This window comes from Phocoena sinus, chromosome 10 (genome assembly GCF_008692025.1).
Source record: "Phocoena sinus isolate mPhoSin1 chromosome 10, mPhoSin1.pri, whole genome shotgun sequence".
NCBI classification, from domain to species: Eukaryota; Metazoa; Chordata; class Mammalia; order Artiodactyla; family Phocoenidae; genus Phocoena; species Phocoena sinus.
In genome coordinates, this window is record NC_045772.1 from 87,433,663 (window position 1) to 87,456,827 (window position 23,165).

Below are 23,165 nucleotides of genomic sequence, written 5' to 3' on the forward strand. Positions count from 1 at the left end.
ATTAAAAAGGCTCTAACCAACTAAAGAGTTATTTAAGACCAGTAAATATGAAACATGGGAAAGAGAAATGAAACACTTTCTCCAGGGCTTTGCTTAATTTGAAATATGTCTCCATTTTTACCATAGATCGTAACTGTCCCTCTCCAATAAAGATCCAAACAAGTAAGAATTTATTTCCAAGGTGATATAATAGTTAATGAATATATTACTGTATTAGGTACCGTGTCAGACACTAAACCACGTTATTTTGAGTCGCTGTCTCACAAAATCTAGTCTGTTACACAAAGTCCTGCCATCCAATATACAAATACTTTAAATTGTTCCTCCAGTAGGAGTAAAAGAAAAATTGTACTGACTTATTACTGGGAATGTGTGAAATACTGAGCCATCTTGGTAGCACAGTCAGTGCCCTCCAAAGAGAGTTTTCTCTCAAATGACAGAGGATAATTCACGGGGAGAACAAACCTCATTAGCACCAGAGTTTAAACCTGTGATTAGCCGTTGAGCCCATAAGGTTTGTGACCGTGAAACATGTTGCTATTTCTCGTCTTGGAACCTGAGAACAAAACAGTATCTGAACACAGTACCTACTGCTTGACCTGTCTTTCATTCCAGTTCCTTAATTATAGCCCATGGAGAGAACATGGTACACTTATCACTAAGCTAACTGGTGCATCATAAAATACATCCATTTGATCATTCAACACGCATTAATTAACCACCTATTATGCCCAGCAACTTGACAAAGATAAGCAAGATAAGACCTTGTAAGGGACACAGATGTGGACACAACTGCTTTACAGCATTCGAAGTGCGACCGCTGCAGAACAAAGGCGAATGGAACGTAGACCATGAGGGTCAACAAAGTCATCAAAGCAGTGGTGACAACTGAGCTGAATATTAAAGAATCAGAAGAATATTTTTCAGCCACAGGTGATAAAGCGGATCATTCCAGTCGGCAAGAAAAGTATTTCAAAGACACGGACTGAAATAAGCAAACTGATTTTGGGAACAGTGGGTCACCTGTCCCCAACAGGTAGAGCAAGAGGGGACAGGAGGGGTAACTGAAAAGGTGGATTAAAGCCCGATCGTGAATGTTCTTTATTAATTCATAAACAAATATTCATTGGACATTTAACTATTTGCTAGAAATTATCCTAGATATTGTAGGCACATGGCAAACAAAATCCCTGCCCTAGAGTCTAGCACTTGCTACACTGAAGAATTCAGACCTTAGTTTGAAAGCGAGAGAGTTAAGCAGGAAAAAGAGCACAGGCAGATTTAGAGAGGTAACTCTTTGAGAGTGTGAAGAATGAACCGGAACAGAGGAAACTAGACACAGTAAGATGAGTCAGAAGGTTACGTCAATAGAGCAGATGAGTCCTGCTTCTGCTATGTCTTCCATGAAACATCATGGTCTTCTCACGTACGTATCTTCATCAGGAATCTGTAGAGAAGACTCATTCCCAAATTTCATTATTACTTGACTGAGTTCTCACAAGGGATGTGCGCTTTTTCTCAAACCTTCGATTTCTATACAAAGAATATATTTGCTAGAGCCGCATCATCTTGCATCACTAGCTACTATCAGTCATTCTGACTCATTTCCTGAACTTTTAGTTGCTCCAAGAGAAGCTCATTTTGTCCAAGACAGTTGAGACAGGGCCAAACAGACTAAAGCCACCCATAAGGGCCCAGTGAAATCTCAATTTCCAGAGAACCTCCAAAAGAACAGATGAATCAAGACTCCTGGAAGCCAGAGAAGAGGAACTAGAAACCAGGTTCCTTCCTCTAAACCATGCTTCCCGAGGTAATTAGGACCTCCCAGATCTATGATCTTCCAAACTCTATCCATTTCGTATGTATCCCAGAGTCTCAAGAATTGCCCAAAGCCTTGAGATTCAGAGAGCCCTAGAAATTTATTCTTTTGTCTATGGAACTTCACACATTTATATCTATTATTTCATTTGCTCCTTGTAACCATCAAAGGAATAAGGTAAATCATATGTAATCCGACCCATTTTAAAGATGGAAAATCTAAAACCAAGAGACAGCAAGACTTTGACCCAAAGGTATGTGCTCGTAAATAGCAGAATCAGAACTAGCATCCAGAGACTGACTCCGTATCCACTCCTGGACTACACTCTTTGCTTTACCTCCATAGTGCCTCCTAAGCCATCAGTCATTGCCTCTCTCCTATCGTGCCTACACGTCTGCAAAACAATTCCTTGCTCTCCTAATGTTGATAAATAACCTCCTTTTGGTTAACCTAGACTTCATGAAGCAATCACTCTTATTTTCTAAAGCTCAAAGCCATCTATATTAACCACTAAATAAAATCTCTTTCCTTTAATGATCCCCTTCATCTTCCCCTCCAACCTCCTCCGAGTTGCTGAGAAGTTGAGCTCTAGTCAACCCACATCGACCCCAGTAAGCTGCAGGCTATTTTTAGTTCAAGACTGACATATTCAGGCAGCAAAAAGAGCCAGGGAGACGCCAAACTCCGTATCCACCCTGGAAATGAACAAAAATGGGAAGCAAGCCGGCTGGTTCGGTGTCCCTTCAGATTTATTATAAATTGTCCGAGAGAACTTGGTGAATTAGCAGTGAATCCATTCGAGGAATGCTTTGCCTCAGCCGATCCTGGAGCTGACTCTGCTAAACCTAGGCCACCTGAGGTCTTTCAAAAATATTACTTTCACAAAAAGTCCACACAGCTCAACCACTGCTGCCAAGAACAAGGCCCAGAAAACATAGTGGCAAGCTCGGTGCTGGTCCCACTGTGCAGTTACAGGAGGTGAGGGGCAGCATCTGAGAGAGGAAACATCTCCTAAGTAGGAGTCAGAAAATCTAGATTCCTGACACTGAGGAGCCACGTGACACTGAGAAAGTCGGAGCGTGTGGCCTTGCCTGGCAGCCTCCTCAGGACTCCCTCTGCCTCGGCCACGCTGAACCCCTTCACCCAAAGTCACACCCTTCCAGGAGTAGCCTGCATACAATGACTAACCAAGGGATAAAGGACTGGAAACTCTGGCCCAATGTGAGGCATCTCTGACAGGCCCTTTCGGCTCCAGAGCTCCCCATGGGGTCAGCAGAGGCTGCCAGCCTGGGCCTCTATCTAGCTGGGCTCCTCACCTGCCCAGCCCTGCTTATAGGTCTCACCCCAAGGACACTCCCTAATACACAACCATAACAATAACCCCTGTCTCAGAGCGTGAATCCTGGAGAACCCAACATGCAACACCAATAAATCGACGTCATTGACACTAACAGTGAACTCCAACAAAATGACACCTCTAACAAGAATCCTCTGAAAATAAAGTTCCTTTATTTAGGTGAAGGAATCTTCACAAACCGTGCGAAGTCACACCGGTGCTGTAGGGTTAGAGAAGATCTCGGCTAAGTTCCAATAAAATGCAGCAGTTCTGGTTCCAGGTGGCAATGTAGAAAGATCCTGAACTCACTTTCTCTCATGGATACACCAGGTCTACAGCTACATATGGAACAACTACCTCTGAAAAAAACCTAAAGGCTGACCGAGCAATGACTACACATCAGACCAATGAGAAGAAAACCATATCGAAGTGGAAACAGAAGAGGAGAAAATAGAGAGGAGAAGGCCAGAAGATGGTGACACAGCCACAAGCCAAAGAATACCTGGAGCCACCAGTAGCTGGAAGAGGCAAGGAAGGATCTTCCCCTAGAGCCCTCGGAGGGAGAACAGCCCTGGTGACACCTTGACTTTGGATTTCTGGCCTCCAGAACTGTGAGGAGATAAATTTCTGCTGTGTAAAGGCAAAAAATTTAAAAATTATATTAAATTAAATATAGCCTTCTGCTTCCATTTCTTCACAGTTGAGTGGAAGCAGATCCTGGATGCAATCATGGAATCAGAGAACTGTCTTCTCTCCCCTCAGCAGCTTTAGCCTTCTCTACAATCCCCCTGCATTTGGTCCTGTACTACCTCCAGTGCTTAATGCCTTCCTGCTCTCCAACCCCCTCTTTCATATCACTGGGAAAATAAGAGGATGCCAAAAGCCTGTAACTGTCTCCGACATATCACTGGAATTCTATTTCTTGGTTGACAGATTCTGACGGTGGGCTCTGTGATAAGCGTTCAGATCCCCTTTGCAGGGCTGAAGGGCTTATTTCTCAGTGGCTGTAAGAGCTGCTGGCAGATTCCTCAACTCTCAGCCCTCTCCAGGAACTGCCTTCAGCTGAAGACAGCTGCATCCCCCCATAAACAGAAGCCCATAAGACGACCAGTCCGTACACAAGTTTACTGACTCTCTCACCCCAACTCGGGGCAACTCTGCAGGGCCTCCCCAGCTTCTGAGCTCCCCGTGAAGTTGGCTGAGGCTACGTGGAGACTGCATCACAGCCCAATTTCTGCCTCTGCCCAATGCCTCTTCCTTTCCTTCCCCAACAAATACTGGGCCCCTAATAAGTTCCCTGCACACTAATGTCTGTCTCAGAGTCAGCTTCAGTTAGTACCAGTACCCTCTGAGAAAGCAAATACGAAGATGAGGTTTTGGTATTTGAATATTCTCCGGCTGACTAGCAATGAGAACCCCATCACTGGTGGTGGATCGCAGGTAACTCCAGGTCCTCTTACCTGCCCTCCACCTACTCAACATGGACCAGAAGGAGCCAGAAGAATATTATAAAACTAGATTCTAAGAAACCTGGATCGAAGTAGACAGTGCAATTGTTATTTTCACCCGTGGTGAACTGGGATGGTACACCAGCGGGAAGAAACGGTTTAGCAGGTGCAATGTATCAGGACTCGGAGAATTTGAGGAAATAGACATTCTAAGAAAAATATAATTAGAGCAGTTTCTGAGAATTTATGCTCTGGAGAAAAAGAATGAAAGTCTGGTGGTTATAAATCATTAATTAAAAGCTATATGTGAAATAAAGTTGGAGGACTCATACTTCCTGATTTCAAACTTACTACAAAGGTACAGTAATCAAGACAAGGCAGTACTGGTATAAAGGTAGACATATAAATCAATGGAGTCCAGTAATAAATTCATACATTGATAGTTTTTGACAATGGTACCAAGTCTATTCAATAGGGAATGAACAGTCTCTTCAATAAGTGATGTTGGGACAACTGGATATCCACATACAAAAGAATAAGGTTGAACCTCTAACTCAGAATACACAAAAATTAACTCAAAGTGGATCAAATACTTAAGTTTAAGAACTGAAACTATAAATAACTTCATTTGTATCAGTTTTTAAGATTCCACATATAAGCGATATCGTATGATATTTGTCTTTCTCTGCCTGACTTACTTCACCCAGTATGATAATCTCTAGGTCCATCCACGTTGCTACAAATGGCATTATTTCATTCTTTTTTATGGCTGAGTAATAACTCAGGCACGTCAAACAAACTTATGGTTACCAAAGGGGAAGGGGGAGAGGGATAAATTACGGGTTCGGGATTAACGTATACACACTACTATATATAAAAGATATATAACCAATAAGGACCTACTGTACAGCACAGAGAATTATACTCAGTATCTTATAATAATCTAACAGAATGAATCTGAAAAAGAATAGATAGATATATATAACTGAATCACTTTGCTGTACAACTAAAACTATCACAACATTGTACATCAACTATATTTCAATAAATAAATAAAGAACTAAAACTGTAAAACTCTTAGAAGAAAATACAGGGGCAAACCCTCACGACCTTAGATTTGGCAATGGTTTCTTAAACATGAAACCAAAAGTACAGGCAACAAAATCAGATAAATTGAACTTCACTAAAATGAAAGATTTCTGTGTATCAAAAGTACACTATCAAGAGTCACTGTCGTCTCTCGGCCTCCCGTTGGCCCGCCGCTGCCTGGCGGCCCCAACGAGGCCAGCAGAGGCGCCCCCGTTACCCCCCGCTGCCCCCGGGGCGCTGCCGGCCCTCTGCGACCCCAGTCGCCTGGCGCACCAGCTTTTGGTGCTGTTGCTTCCTTGGTTTCGGCAGCTATTTTTGCTATGATAATCCCGCTGCCCTTCAGACTCAGGTTAAACGGGATATGCAGGTGAATCCCACAAAATTCATGCTGCCGTATGCCTGGTATTCTTGGCCCTATGTAGTTTTGTGTTTCTTTGGTGGCTTCTTGATAGACTGCGTATCTGGAATACGATGGGGCGCCGTTATGTTTAGTTGCTTTGTTTGCGTTGGACAGGTTGTTTTTGCTCTGGGTGGAATATTTCACCGCTTTTTGTATGATGGAATTTGGAAGGTTTGTGTTTGGGATTGGTGGGGAGTCCTTAGCAGTTGCCCGGAATACATACGCTGTGAGTTGGTTTAAAGGCAAAGAATTAAACTTGGTGTTTGGACTCCAACTTAGCATGGCTAGAACTGGAAGTACAGTAAACATGAACCTCATGGGATGGCTGTATTCTAAGGTTGAAGCTTCATTGGGTTCTGCTGGTCACACAGCCCTTGGGGTCACACTTATGATCAGGGGTATAACATGTCTTCTTTCACCAGTCTGTGCCTTGGCCCTCGCTTACTCGGATCAGAGAGCAGAACGAATCCTTCGTAAAGAGCAAGGAAAAACAGGTGAAGTTATCAAGTTAACTGATGTGAAGGACCCCTCCTTCCCCCTGCGGCTCATATTCATCATCTGTGTCTGATATTATGTTGTTGTGTTCCCGTTCACTGGACTTGGGAAAGCTTTCTTACAGAGAAATTTGGCTTTTCCTCCCAGGTAGCGAGTGCTATTAACAGTATTGTGTATGTAATATCAGCTCCCATGTCCCCGATATTTGGGCTTCTGGTGGATAAAACAGGAAAGAACATCATCTGGGTTCTGTGTGCAGTGGTGACCACTCTTGCTTCCCATATGATGCTGGCCTTCAGGCTGTGGAACCCTTGGATTGCTATGTGTCTCCTGGGACTCTCTACTCATTGCCTGCCTGTGCATTGTGGCCAATGGTGGCATTTGTAGTTCCCAAACATCAACTGGGAACTGCATACGGCTTCATGCAGTCCATTCAGAATCATGGGTTGGCAGTCATTTCCATCATTGCTGGCATGATACTGGATACTTGGGGATATCTGTTTTTAGAAGTTTTCTTCATTGCCTGTGTTTCTTTCTCACTTTTATCTGTAGTCTTACTCTACTTGGTGAATCGTGCCTAAGGTGGGAACCTAAATTATTCTGCAAGACAAAGGGAATAAAACTTTCTCATGCAGAATGAGAAGTTTAAATGACTGTGTCATGAGAATGGGCTGCACACATCATTGGTTTGAAAACTTCCTTTTTTTTTTTTTTTTTAATTTAGAGTTTAGTCGTTAGGAAAAATAATGGTCTGGAGAATTATTATATTTATATTTTGAATACATCTATTTTAAAGTATAACTGTGAGGACTATTTTAGCCTGTGTCTTTTGTATTGCTGAAGAATTCTGCTTTGGAATAGGTTCATCGATGATGAAGTTTAGAAAATTGCATCTGGTACATGCAGGTGATTTTGAGTAAGGACAGTAAATAATGGAAATCTTTGGATCTTGTATTGAGATAATTTTCACAAAGTGTATCTTAGGAATATGGCCTTTGCTTTATCTTAAAGCAAAAAAAAAAAGTTTTTGAGGGGGTAGACAGGATATTTTATATAGAATAAACAATGGCATTTTAATAGGCATTCCCTTTTGTAATACGGAATATTTGAAAGATATTTTTATGAAGTCTCATTTCCACAAATAGCAGATTGTGTTCTGCTCTCTTTAGTTACCAGAGCTTGCTGAGCAGTGACCCTTTCGAGCTTCTTTATTTCTGTTACTGAGGACCCTAATCCCTAGGGACATAATTTTGTGGTACAAACTTTTTGTATGGTTTTTCTTATAGTCCAATTAATTATTAAAAACGTCCTGTAAACTATGATAATTGCATATCTACAAGGACAAACAAACATTGCAAAAGAGAAAAAAAGGTACACTATCAGAAGAGTGAAAAAGACAAACCACGGAATGGGGGAAGGCATTTCTGAAACACATATCTGATAAGGGTTTAATATCCAAAGAACGCCTCAATGACAAAAAGACAATCCCAGTAAAAAATGAGCAAAGGGGCTTCCCTGGTGGTGCAGTGGTTGAGAATCCGCCTGTCAATGCAGGGGACATGGGTTCGAGCCCTGGTCTGGGAAGATTCCACATGCTGTGGAGCAACTAAGCCCATGCGCCACAACTACTGAAGCCCATGAGCCTAGAGCCTGTGCTCCGCAACAAGAGGAGCCACCATAATGAGAAGCCTGTGCACCGCAACAAAGAGGCCCCGCTCTCTGCAACTAGAGAAAGCCCGTGTGCAGCAATAAAGACTCAACGCAGCCAAAAATAAATAAATAAAATAAAATTTAAAAATGAGCAAAGGACTAAGACATTTTTCCAAAGAAGATATATACAAATGAACAAGCACGTTGCTGTCTTGAGTCATTACGGAAATGCAACTCAAAACCCCAATGAGATCCCACTTTACACTCACTAGGTGACCGGTCAAAAATATAAACAATAACAAGTATCGACCATAATGTGGAAAAATTGGAACCCTCCTACATTGCTGATGGGAATGTAAAATCACACAGCTGCTTTGAAAAACAGTCTGGCAGTTCCTCAAAAAGTTAAACATAGTTACCATATGATCCAGCAATTCTACTCCTATGTGTATACCTGAGAGAATTCAAAAATATGTCAAAAAAAACTTGTACATGAATGTTCACAGCAGCATTATTTATAACATCCAAAAGGTGGAGACAACCCAAATGTCCATCAACTGATGAGTGGATAAACAAAATATGCTATACCCAAACAGTGGATTATTATTTAGTCATAAAAAGGAACTGAAGTACTGATACATGCTATAATATGGATGAACCTTGAAAACATCCTGAGTAAAAGAAACCAGACACAAAAATCACATATTTCATTAAAACTTATATAAAATGTGTGGAACAAACAAATCCATAGAGACAAAGTAGATGAGTGCTTTCCAGAAGCTAGAAGAAGGGAATGAAGAGTATTATGGGCTCAGGGTTTCTTTCTGGGGTGATGGAAATGTTTTGAAATAGAAATGTTTTGAATTAGAAGTACAACTTTATGAATATACTAAAACCAAAGAATTTTACACTTTAAAAGGGTGAATGTTGTGATATGTGAATTACATCTCAATTCTTTAAAATCTAAAGTTTGGGGAAAAAATAAACAGCTAAGTGTGAAAGTCAGGAGGTCTCCGTGGCAGCACATAATCTTATCTCCTGCAGCTAGAGGACAGAGAACGCTGAGGAATAGGCCCAGTACTTAGCAGAGTTCCAAAGAAAATTAATTTCTCAATCCACTATGCTAAGGTCAAGGCTGTTGTTGGCAAAGAATGGGACTGTGAGATATGGGATAGGAGTCATCTAAGCTGATGCATTATAAATCCAGAATCCATAGATTCCTCTAAGCCCTCCAAGTATGTGTAGAAGTGGCCCACTCCTCCCTGTTAAGGACAAATGCTTCCCCCTTGCTCAAACTAGAGGTCGAGGCTTCCCCTCTCCTGCTCCCAAAGAAGACTCAGTGATTTTTAATCTATAGTTGGTACCCAAGCACTTTGGCATCCTTTTGCCAAAGAAGCAGTATGCAAGGCATTATCATCCTGTCAAGAATAACTGGCCCTGATCATCATTAGGAGATAAGGCAGGGTGGAATATATGTGGCACCTCGGTGATCCATTTGGGCATCTCTGGGTATTCTTTTGCCCAAATTTGAAGGTAAACCAATGAGCGCAACAGCCATAGCCTGTAAAGGGCATGGTGACCAGGGGCTCAACTAGCTCAGAAGATAAGCCAACTAGACCAGAAGAGATGCAAGCTGAGGATGAGGGCAACATAAAATAGATAAAGAGATGGGAGTGGATGACTGTCAATTGCCACTCAAGCCCAGCTTACTAACACAGACCTTGGTTTATCCCACTAACTATCCTCTTGTAAGCTTCCCCCACAGAAACGGGTCCAACAGAATGCTGGAGGACCTCCTCCCAGAAGTGATCCTTAAAAAGTGGATTTAAGTAGTATAAGGGGTAGACTGAAGTGGATGCTATAATGTGAAGCCCTGTCCCTTCAGGACTACAGACTTAACTTCTCCCACTACAGAAGTATTGTCAGATAACAGCCCTTAGCCATCAGGCCTTTCTATAAATGCCCTCAGTTAAAGACAGCCTTCTTGCCCAAGGTCACATCCTCTTACCAGGGACTGCCTGCATTAATGACAGATCAACATGGGGCTATAGTAGCCTGGCCCCCTCAACTTAATGCAGGACAGCTCTGCAGGGCACCCATCCTCTGAGGTTAGTGGTAGCTTTTGCCGAGATTGTATCACAGCTCTCTCTGCCCAATCCTGCTTCCTTCTCTTCTGCCACAGGTGTTGATCTCAAGATCATTCACTCAATAAACATCCTGTTGGCTGTGGGTCGACAGGCTGTCCTGGCGGACTTGGGCTCCGCAGCCCCAGCTGCCTGCTCCTCATTTGTGTCCTAAAGATTAGTGTGCCGAGTTGGTCTGTTCATTAAGATTAAACATGTAAACAAGAACCACTTAAAAAAATAATAAATTAAAAATTTTAAAATAAACATCCTGTTTGCAAATTTCTGTCTCAGAGTGTGCTCTCTAGGCAACCTGACCCGCAACATTTATAATTACACCATAATGGAAAACACTACATTTTAAGCTTCTTATCTGTAAGTTAATGTTATTTCAGCTCCTCTTAATTCTGGTAATTTATCTTTTAATAATCCTTGATTAATTTACTATGAAACATCACCAATTGAGAACTTTTCCTACATTATTCAAGTCTCCAAAAGCCTCCTCATACTTTTAGTCTCAATAAATGACCTCACTTCATTGAAATCAAGGCTAAACATTAATTCTCTTAATCTCCTTCCTCCCACTCCTAAATTTCTTTGTGTGCTCAACACATATTTTTACCTTTTTTTTCTTTCTCAGTTAATAAAGTGTCTCTTTCCATACCAAGGTTAATTCTTACTACTTAGTTCTTTACTCTATGGTTTCCTGACTTCTCCAAAACAATATTTCATCAGTCTTTAATCTCTCCATCTGAAAGTTTACTTCCTTTGAGTGTATTAATATCCAAAACATATTCCATCAAAGTCTTTAATCTCTCTATACAAGTCTCTTTCCTTTTAGTCTATAAATACCATTGCTTATTTAAAAACCAAAAACAAAACTTGAGGTCTATCTTGTTTCTCTCTTATTCTTTACCAACAAACAAGGTGGGGAAATGTATAATCACGTATCTACTCCATTTTGAGTCCACAGTTCAATAAACTACAATCTGTATTCTATCCACAATGCTCTACTGAAATATCACTCTGAAAAGTCACCATGACTTCCTAATAGTCAAATCCAATGATTTTTTCCTTAGTCCTTTTTTTTCTCAACCATTCTATGATATTTTACATCATTTGGTTTTGTCTTATTCTTAAAATTCTTTCCTCATTACATTTTCCAAGAAGCTGTTTTGCCCAGGTTCTCAAACTCTTTAATGACATCTTTTTCAGTTTCTACCCCCCCACCAACCCCAATTATGGGCACTTTCAAAGTTCTGTTCTTGGTTCTTTGCTCTTTCAATTCTAATCTTCCTCTTTTAGTGATCCCTGTTTCCCCATCTTGAACTATAAAAATATGATTCTCAAAAATAAAACCACTAATTTGACACTTTTATTTGGGCTCTAAACTCAAGTTTTTACCATGAAACAATATATTAATTACTGAATTAAAATAACTATACTTCATTATGTTGTGAATGTTTCTATTCCCAGTTTACTAAGTACTTATGCTAAATTTGTGTTGAATATAATCAATACTTTTTCAGGATTTATTGAGATAATATATTTTATCCTTTACGTATTAGATTCCCTGATAGTCAACTATCTTTGTCTTCCTGAAATAAATCCTGATTTAAAATGTTGTGGTTTTCCAGATTCCTAAATTGATAGGCACAAATGAGACTGACCCACAAACTTTATTGAAACCATCTTCATTAGGTTTTGTATTAAGGCTATTTTTTCCTATGATCTAAACATTTTTATAGAATATGAGAAGTGTCAGTTTCAAAACAGTTCCAAGTACTTGCCCACAACATCTTCTGAGTCTAGAAAACTCATTTTTAAGGTAGTTCTTAAAACACCACAGTTCTTCCATGGTTTCTCATCTATTCAGATTTTTTAATCTTACATGTCAATTCAGCTAGATAAAATGCAAAACCATGTTTTAAAAATACATAACTGGGCTAGCAGCACCCAAAAACAGAAATCCTAAGAGGCCTAAATTCACATAAAAGTTGGAATCCAGCTGGATAGCTCTCTGGTGATTGGGTTTTAATGGGACTCAAACATAAGAGAAAGAACACAAAGCCTTGATTCTTTACAAAGTAGAAAAGCAAATCAAAGAATCCTGCATAAAAGCATAAGTTAGTGAAGTAAAGGGGAAGAATTACAGGAAGATACCAAATGTATACTGCTGTAGCCTTGGCTCTGGGAGAAGGGGGATAGACATTCCGCCTGGAGAACTCATAATTATAGGCTGTCCCATGGTGGAATCAGAAGTGAAATTTATATTACCTCTGTTATTGGAAAAACTCCAAACTGAAATGAAGTTTAAAGTAGCCCTAGGACAGTAGTGCCCCCAGGCACCTGACAAAAACAAACAATTTTTCTGGAGAAATACATTCCAACCCTCTCTCAAATAATTTCTAAATCTAAATTTCCAAGGTCAGGAGCTCAACAATAAAAACAAAGAAAAGAAGAAACATGCAACTATGAGTAAAAACTAGCAGAATCAAGAAGAGAAAAAAATCACACATGCAACAATTACATATATTAGAATGACCAGATACTGAATAAAAGGTAATTATATAATAAGAATATAATTAATAAAAATAATATATTTATGTAGTAATATAAGAAATAGTGTACTGAAAGTATAAATGAAGGAACAAAATTGACCATGCAGATTTGAAGATAAAACCAAATAAAACCTCTAAAAATGAAAATATAATTGAAATTAGAAACAATATTGGTTTAAATATATGAATAAACAAAGTAGAAGAGAGAATTAGAGAACTAGAAAATATTTTTGAAGAACTTATTCAGAAGAATTTCTCAGATGGAAGATTAGGGAGAAAAGAAGAGCTAAGAAAACAGAGTGAGAAAATACACAGAATGTATCACAAAGAAACCATTAGATGGAAAACAAAAGAGTTTAAGAAGTAGGGTGTATACGATGAAATAGAGTTACAAGAAAGACTAAAGAGAATGGGAAGAAATTTTTAAATAGATAAGAGCTGATAATTTTCCAGATTTTTTTAAAAGTAAAAAACATATATATAAATCCTCACAATCAGGAGGCAACAAACCCCAGGAGGGAAAAATCAAAAGAAATCCACACTGAGGCACACTGTTGTGAAATTATAGAAGACTGAAAACAAAAAGAAGATCTTACAAGCCACCAGAGAGAGAAAATAGATTTCCTACAACAGAATGACAGACTGATGACTAATCTCTCAAAAGTAACAATGGAAACTAAAAGAATTGTGGAATATCTTCAAAACACTGAGAGAACAATTTTCAGACAGAATTGTATTCCCATCAACACCATCTTTCAAGAATAAAGGTGAAATAAGGGCATCTACAAAAGAATAAAACCTCAAAGAGTTTATTAATAACAGCCATCACTAGAAGAATGTATAAAGTAAGTACTTCATGAAGAAGGAAAATAACTTCTTAGGCAAGGGCTAAGATGCAAGATATGCCAACAATCAATGAAAATAGCGAACATGAGGTGAATCTGAAAAAGCACTGTATAAATCAATAGCAACAGCATCTAATGTGGCAGTTAAAATATTAAGATAGAACTAAAATACTAATCAAAATTTGAGCATTCTAAGTCTTTATATTGTCTAGCAGGAGGGTAACTACAAAAAGATTAGAATAAAGTGTATATATCTTTATTAGTAGAAGAGGAAAATAAGAAAAACAACTTAATCTAAAAGTAGACAATAACAGAAAAGAAAAAAAGAAAGCGGGCTGAAGAAAAGGCCCAAAATAAGATGGTAGAAATGAATTCAAGTATGTTAACTACAATAAATGTAAATGGAATAATCTATTCTGTTAAAAGATAAAATCAACCATTTATAGCTTATATTAAAACAACTTTAATACATAAAATGCAAATAATAGTAATATCTATAGTGACTAGCTTATGGGATTAAAAATTAGTAGAAAAAATAAAATTCAGAGCAAATTAGAATATAACTTGGAAGAGGACTGACATAAAATATGAATGATCCTATAATCAGTGAAGGCATTCAATCAAAAGTTAAGTCTTTTCATAAAAAGAATCAAGCATTTCTCTCTCCTTTGTTGTATAATTATACCTCAGGATAACCAAATAATTGATGAAGGATTATTTCTTTTTATAAAAGTATTCCAGCTAATAAACAAAGAAGAACTTATAGAATTAAACATGGTGACTTGAAATCATTAATGAAATAACAAATCTAGGCAATAATGATCAATGGCTATAAAGCTGCATAGAGCAGTCATCATGGGCTTCATTTTAAAAATGGCATTAAGACTTAGAAAAGGTGAGGGAGTTCACCATGTCAATTGCTCAGGGAAGAATATTCCAGGCAGAGGGAACAATCACTGCAAAGGCCCTTCACTCAGTGGGAATCTAGCACTTTGTTAAAATGTACAAAAAGGAGACCCAAGAGGCTAGGAAAAATAATGACAGGAGATGGAACCAGATTGTACCAGGAGCCAAATAATGAGCAACTGGTAGAATGGAACTGGTATCATCTGAATGGAGGACGACTGGGTGGAGGAGGTTTGGTAGATGAAATCAGGAGCTTAGTTTTGAATATGTTAAGTTTAAGATGTTTATAGGACATCCAAGTGAAGTTGTCACGTAGGCAACTGAATATACAAATGTGGAATTCTGGGCCAGAAATTAAAATGTGGGAACCATCATCATATAAATGGTACTTACAGCCAGGGAACTGCATTAAGATCACTAAGGGAAAGAGACTGACAGAAAAACACAGACAACTAGGACTGAGTTTTGCAGAATGATTCAGGAGAAAATAGCATTTTCCACCTTCTTACATACTGTATACAGTTGTCCCTCATGGACACAGATTGATTCTGGGATGCCATGGATACCAAAAGCTGTGGATGCTTAAGTCCCTTACATAAAATGTCATACTACATTCAGTTGGCCCTCTGTATCTGTGGATGTGGAACCCACAGAAAGGAAGGGCTGACTGTAATTTACTACGTATTGTATTTATTTTACAATATTACAAATTATGTATTACAGTATTATGTTTTGTATTTTATAAACTATAAGAATGTAAAATCGCATAATGAGGACTTCCCTGGTGATGCAGTCATTAAGAATCCGCCTGCCAATGCAGGCGACACGGGTTCGATCCCTGGTCCAGGAAGATCCCACATGCCGCACAGCAACTAAGCCCATGTGCTGCAACTACTGAGCCTGCACATCACAACTACTGAAGCCCATGTGCCTAGAGCCCACGCTCCACAAGAAGAGCCACTGGAAGAAGAAGCCTGAGCACCGCAACGAAGAGTAGCCCCTGCTCACTGCAACTAGAGAAAATCCACAAGCAGCAGAGACCCAACGCAGCCAAAAATTAATAATAAAAAAAAAAATCCCATAATGAAAGGGATTTATGTCTTTTCTGTTCTGACCACTGATACATCACAAGGACAAAGAATAGTGTCTTGCTTAGTAGGTATTCAATAACCATCTGTTGATGAGAATCTACGGATTTTGCTTTTCATGTTTGTTTTAGAAATTCTTCCACATGTTCAGGTCATAAAGATAGTCTTCTTTCTTTTTTCTCTAAGTGTATTACATATTTGCCTTCCATATCTACTCCATAATCCATATGGAACTGAATGATGTGAAGTAAGGATCTAATTTCATTTTTCACACATCTCTTTTCTACAGAATAAAGTTCAAAATTGTTAGCATAACATTCAAGGGCATTTAGATCTTCAGGAACTAAATCTACTTTCTCTCTCCTATGTCATCTTTCACCGCCATCCTGTGGAGCCTTAGTTCAAATATGTTAAACTACTAGCAATTCTTGAGCTCTAGACAATGCAATATGATATTCAACAGGAAAATATGAAATTATTAAAACATATAATCATGTGTGGATCATAAAACTGTACACCTAGAAAAAAAAATTTTTTTTTAAAAAAGGTTTGCTGATAAGAACAAGAGTTAAAATATGTGCATCCATTAAAATGACGTTTGGAGGGAATTCCCTGGAGGCCTAGGCGTTGGGACTCTGAGCTTTCACTGCTGAGGGCCCGGGTTGAAGGGAACTAGGATTCTGCAAGCCATGCAGTGAGGCCAAAAAATAAATAAATGGTGGCAATAAATAGAAGTGATAGCGAGCAGGGAACTAGTGACCACATAAAAATTATTTTTTTCAAAAAATGTTTGTGAAGATACCAAATTATATGACACATGCTTATAATATCATATTAAATGATAAAAACAGAATTCCAAATTCTACCCACCTATCGTATTGTTTAAATTGTTAAAAATTAAATATGGAATAAATGATTTTAAGAGGCACACTACAATGATAATGGTCAATGTGTTTTGATGGTTGAATTTTCCCCATACGCTAATTTTTATAAGTTGGTTTTATACTAAAATAATTTAAATAAAAATATTTTATATTTGTACATAAATGCTAATACATCTTATCCCTGATCAGAGAACTTTCACCAAATTTCAAATAAGGCCTTGAAAATGGGGACCTTAGGTATAACTTTTCATCAGTCATAACTATCCAAAAAATTGTAACATCCATTTAGGAATCTTTTTTTTTTTTTTTTTTTTTTTTACGGTACACTGGCCTCTCACTGTTGTGGCCTCTCCCGTTGCGGAGCACAGGCTCCGGACGCACAGGCTCAGCAGCCATGGCTCACGGGCCCAGCCGCTCCGCGGCATGTGGGATCTTCCAGACCGGGGCACGAACCCGTGTCCCCTGCATCGGCAGACGGACTCTCAACCACTGCGCCACCAGGGAAGCCCCATTTAGGAATCTTAATTCATCCCTAGAAAACAAATAGGTTCATTGTCACTAAGATTAACGAGTCTAAGTAATAAAGATATTTGGGGGGGGTAATTTGTTAAGGTAGTATAATCTGTAAGACGATAAAAATAGCATTTATTGTATGTTTTCTATGCTATAGCTATGAGCTGTACTCATTACTTCAAATATATTATCTCATTTTAATCCTCAGAGTAGCTCTACAACACAGACATCATTATTTGCAGTAGTGGTTAAGAGCATGGATCCATAGCTTTTCATCTTCATGTAGTAGAACCAAAAGAATATGTTTACCAACAAGTCTTAAACTAAATACTCAGATAATATGAGCTTCTATTTTATACCTGGAAGTGTCCCTGGAGATCACCTACCCCAACATTTTAGAGATAAGGAAATTCCAGTACTCAGAAAATAGACTTGTTGATGACCACACATCTAGATAATGGGAATGACATCAATACCAGAATTACTGTTTCATTATTCCTTCCACTATATCACACTTCAATTCAATCACTGAACTCAAAACTCAAATCAAAATGATTGAATATTTGCCTTCAAAAATTACCCTAACAGTACACTCCTCCCCAAATGGTTTCTTTTCTGAAAAGATTACACATTATATATATATTATATATATTGATATATATATCACATACACATATACACATATACATATATATATAGAAATGTTTTTTTCTGAAAAGATTATATATATGTGTATATCTATCTCTCTCTATGTATATTATATAGAGAGAGATAGATAGATGTAGGTTCACATGTCTGTTCACGTAATTCTGAATATTGGAGCTCTTTAAAGACAATACCTGAGGCCACAAACTGATAGCCCACCTGCTTTTTGGGAACATCTACAGAACAATCACTTGAATAGGCAGCACAGTTTTCAATATATAAATTCTCTATTAAAATGTCTATGAAGCAATTCTTCCTTTTGTTGCTAGTAAATGAAAACACTGTATCTTCTATAAAAAATTTCATTAAGGAATGCCATTCATAGAAAGATTCAATTAAGTATATGAAACTTATGTCACTGTGACCTATATTGAGTTGTTCTCTAAGACAAGATAATCTTTTTTGTTGTTCTGAGCTCATCTCTGGAACAAAAAGATCAAATTTCATTAAGAAAAACAGCTTTGTTCTCCCAATTAGAGTCCCAGAGGAATCTGACTGTGTGAGATCTCCAGGGCACATGGTGGGAGAAAGACCACTCATGCTGTATCTCCCCACTCCACTCTACCCTCCCACACACACACACTCCTTCCCACACATACACACATACAGTATCCCTTCCATTTGAGATTGACAAGAGTTAACTTTTTTTTTTTTTAAAGAAAAGAAATTATCAGAGCATTCATTCATTTTTAACTAAAGACCCAGAAAAGGCCATGCCTTAATCCAAAGCTGATCCACTGAAAATCACAGCTAAATGCTCTCAGGACTGACTGACACGATCCCACCGAAACTGGCCTTTCTCTGAACACATACATTCCTCATCCGCCTCCTGCATCATAGACTCTTCCAGACTATTTAGCTAAAGTTACATCACTGTACAGAAATCCCCACTTAAGGAGCAAAAGGCCATACTCTGCTTGAATAGCCTCAAATGATGTAAAACTCACCATTACTTCCTGCGGCAATCTGTGTTTTAGGGGTGCAGCTCGACTAGGAATTTTTCCCTGTCTTAGTCATAGAGAGTCTGGTAATGTTTGCTTAAACGTCCTGTGGGTTATTAGACACGTCCATATCCACTCAGTAGTAATCATTAACCCCTATGTAAATGGCAGGTTTATTCTCTCATTCATTCCATTTATCCAGCACTTTCTACATGCCTTCATATCTATAGAACCTCCATCTTCAGCCATTAAAAATACATACAGGGCTTCCCTGGTGGCGCAGTGGTTGAGAGTCCGCCTGCCGATGCAGGGGACACGGGTTCGTGCCCTGGTCCGGGAGGATCCCACATGCCGCGGAGCGGCTGCGTCCGTAAGCCGTGGCCGCTGGGCCTGCGCGTCCGGAGCCTGTGCTCCGCAACGGGAGAGGCCACAACAGTGAGAGGCCCGCATACCGCAAAAAAGAAAAAAAAAAAAAAAAAAAAAAAAAAACATACAACAGGGGGAATTCCCTGGTGGTCCAGTAGTTAAGACTCTGTGCCCTCACAGATGAGGGCCTGGGTTCAATCCCTGGTCAGGAAACTAAGATCCCAAAAACCTCAAGGTGTGGCCAAAGAAAATACATACGACAAAAATTAGGGTGTAGGCAACTGAGACTATAATTTTTTGTCATCTAGAAATGAAGTATTTTTTGTCAGTCATAGACTGGTTTCATCAGAATTATTTTGGTTAGCTCTGGGCCACCCCTCTAAAGATTATTCCAAAAATCTAGAAAGTCAAATTAAAAAAAAAAAAACTCTTCAAGAGATTCTGATATACGTCTCAATTTTAGGGTCTAAATAACTTCTAAAGTCTCTAAAAGTATCTTCAGTATACTCCAATCCAGAATCACACTACACTTATTAGTATTTACGCCAACTATGTACACTAATTGTGAGTACCACCCCTACAACTGTGGGAACAAGCCTTCTCAGTTCCCCACTGTGGCAGGCTGGGCTCCATGGGAAACAGGTTTTAGATCAGAGATTAGGATTCAGGAAGTTTACTGGGGGCTGTGAACTGTCAGGTAAGGAAATGAAGCAGGATTGGGCAGAGGGAGACACTGGGTTGAGATACCGCCACGAGAAAGACTGAAGCTGACTCACAGGGAGCTCTGAGACTGGAACAGTTCTCCAGAGTTGTTTCAAGTTGGGACAAGGGGACTGGGTCTTTATACCTGGTGCTAACCTGTCACTGGATGTTTCCCTACCCCCGGAAGGGATCATGAACTTGGCGAGGTGGCTTTCTTCAGCCCAGGGCTGCCGATGTCTAAGCTCCTCAGCCCTGAAGGGGGACCTGGGCACACATCACAACATCTGGTTCACCTGCCTTCACAAGAAACAAGATGGTAAGAGCTAAGCCAGAGCATTTCTCAGCAGAGAACCAGCAGGGGTTATTTTGGTTGTTATTTGTTCTTGTTTTAATTGACGTATAGCTGATTTACAATGTGTTAGTTTCTGCTATACAGCAAAGTGATTCTGTTATACATATGTATACTTTTTTATTATTTTTTTCTTATTTTTAGAAATTTATTTTTTATTTATTGGGTCTTCGTTGCATCACGCAGGCTTCCTCTAGTTGCAGGGAGCGGGGGCTGCTCTTCGTTGCGGTGCGCAGGCTTCTCATTGCGGTAGCTTCTCTTGCTGCGGAGCACGGGCTCTAGGCACACAGGCTTCAGTAGTTGGGGTATGCAGGCTCATCAGTTGGGGCTCGCAGGCTCTGGGAGCTCAGGCTCAGTAGTTGTGGCACACAGACTTAGTTGCTCTGCTGCATGTGGGATCTTCCTGGACCAGGGCTTGAACCCATGTCCCCTGCATTGGCAGGCGGATTCTTAACCACTGCACCACCAGGGAAGTCGCTACATTTTTTTTTTTTTTAATATTCTTTCCCATTATGGTTTATCACAGGATATTGAATATAGTTCCCTGTGCTATACAGTAAACCTTGTTGTTTACCCATCCTATGTATAAGAGTTTGCATCTGCTAACCCCAAACTCCCAATCCATCCCTCCTTCCACCCCCGCCTGGCAACCACAAATCTGTTCTCTAGGAGAACCAGCAGTTTTTAAGTTGCCAAAAAGAGCACAACATTACTATCTTTCACTTCCTCCAATTTCAAGCACTGGATATTTATGGAATGACCCACCACTAAAATGAAGCAGGAATGTCTATGTGAAATTATTTCTAACCCCTCAAATGGCACTTCTTAGGGTTTCTTCATGTTTATAATTTGATCAATCAGAATAAACTGCTTCCAAACTACTCATTTTGTTTGTTTAAAAGATTTGTAATTAACACACGTACTTCTCCTTTAATGTTTCATTCGGAAAGAGGAGAAATCCTGATTCTTACGACAATCACATACTATAGCCCTTTCACAAAGCATTGCAATGAACAATCATTACAATTTCTCGGAAGCCAGGAAATGGCCCTTTTCCCTAACCTGCCTGATTCAGTAGATATATTAGACAAATAGATGAGATCATATCTTGGCACCTCCACATCAGATGGGGCCCTTCAGATGTCTAAGGAGATCACAACCTGCTATGAGAAATGGATGAGGGTGCAGATAGGATGTTCAATACTAAGGAGTCAAATATCCTTGGTCTAAGCTCTGCTTCTGCTGCTTTTAGCTTCTGATATTGAACATTTCACTAAGTCTGAGCCCAACTTTCCTTGACTAGTAAAATAGGGATTACACCACATTCATCAGAGGTGTCATAATGACGACACAGGACTTTGTACACACATGCAAAGGCATCACCCCCATCCTGGAGTCCTCCATAATTGTATTTCTCTGCACTATCTTTACAACCAGCATACAAGCAGCTTGAGGCAGGCATTTTATTAAATCTCTGATTTAGACACATCACAAATGTTGCATATGATAATAAAACTACTTACTGTGTGCCATGTACTATGGCAAGTGCTCTACACACATTACCTAATTTAATTCTTCCAGCAAATCTATAAAGTGGATTCTTGTATCACATATTCCCATTTTACAACGAGGAGAGTGAACCTTAGAGGGGTCTGAGACATTCCAACCATCATATAAGGAGTAAAAGCAAAGCCTTTACAGCCGCTCACTCTGCTTCCCTTCCTCTTCTTAAAGCCGTCAAAAGAGTAGAGACAGGAGAGAGAACATTTCTGAAATTCTCTGACACCATCCAATCTTGAAGCCATCAATAAAAATATAATTTTTTGTTAGATGCCAAGTGTTACTTTTAATACTTTTTAGTTTACTCTGTAAATAGATTTAGTTTTGTTTTGGATTTTTTGTGTTGGTTTTTGTTTTTGGTGCAAATAACACAGGGATTTTTTTCACCAAGAGTAGGGAAAAAAAGAAATTGATGCTCCACTGTCAGAGAATGAACAAGCAAAGTTAGGCTGAAGGACACAAGAGGGACCAGAACCAACACCACCTATTTCCATCCTCAGCCAAACAAAAGGGACACGTCCTACTAACAAGAGGTTAATAACATCACATTCACAGATGAAAGATAAACCATTATAATCCCTTCAGGGCTGGACTTGCAGCTAAACTACATTTTCTGTAACACTTTGCATTATCTTCTCGCAAAAAAATTACACTTTGAAATGCAAGTTAGAAAACTACAGAACACATGTGGAATACACTAGAAGCTTACACAAGTGACTTAATGTTAAAATTTAGTGTGCAAATGAATTAAGTGGCATGTTGTTTTTAAAATACAACCCCTAAACCCCATCTCCAGAATTGCTGACTCATAGGTCCACTGTAGAGCTATGGAATCTTCTTTTTTTTTTTTTTTTTTTTTTTTTTTTTTGCGGTACGGGGGCCTCGCACTGCTGTGGCCTCTCCTGTTGCGGAGCACAGGCTCCGGACGCACAGGCTCAGCGGCCATGGCTCACGGGCCCAGCCACCCCGCGTCATGTGGGACCCTCCCGGACCGGGGCACGAAACCGCGTCCCCTGCATCGGCAGGCGGACTCTCAACCACTGCGCCACCAGGGAAGCCCGGAATCTGCATTTTTAAGAAGCACCATGACTGGTTCTGATGCAGGTAGTTGGCAACCATATTTTGAGAAAAAAATGGATTAAAAGAAAATCATAAACCAGCCAGTGGTTTATATCCACATATAATAAAGTGAAATAAATATTGTATCAATATATACAAGGTTGCACTTCTGGGGCCTCAGTGAGGAAGAAAGAGGATGTGAGTGGAAAAGAAATCTCCTAAGTAGAACAAAAGAAGGTCATGGATATGGAAATGGAGCTCCTAATTCCTTCCCCTGAGGGACAAAATCGTAGACTTCATAGTACAGAAAAATAACTTCGGCCTCA

General features: G+C 39.4%; 1 pseudogene; it reads left to right on the forward strand.

Moving 5' to 3' along the window:
• Window positions 1–6,012: 6,012 nt before the first annotated feature.
• LOC116760815 lies at window positions 6,013–7,390 on the forward strand (annotated as a pseudogene).
• The last annotated feature ends 15,775 nt before the right edge of the window (window positions 7,391–23,165 follow it).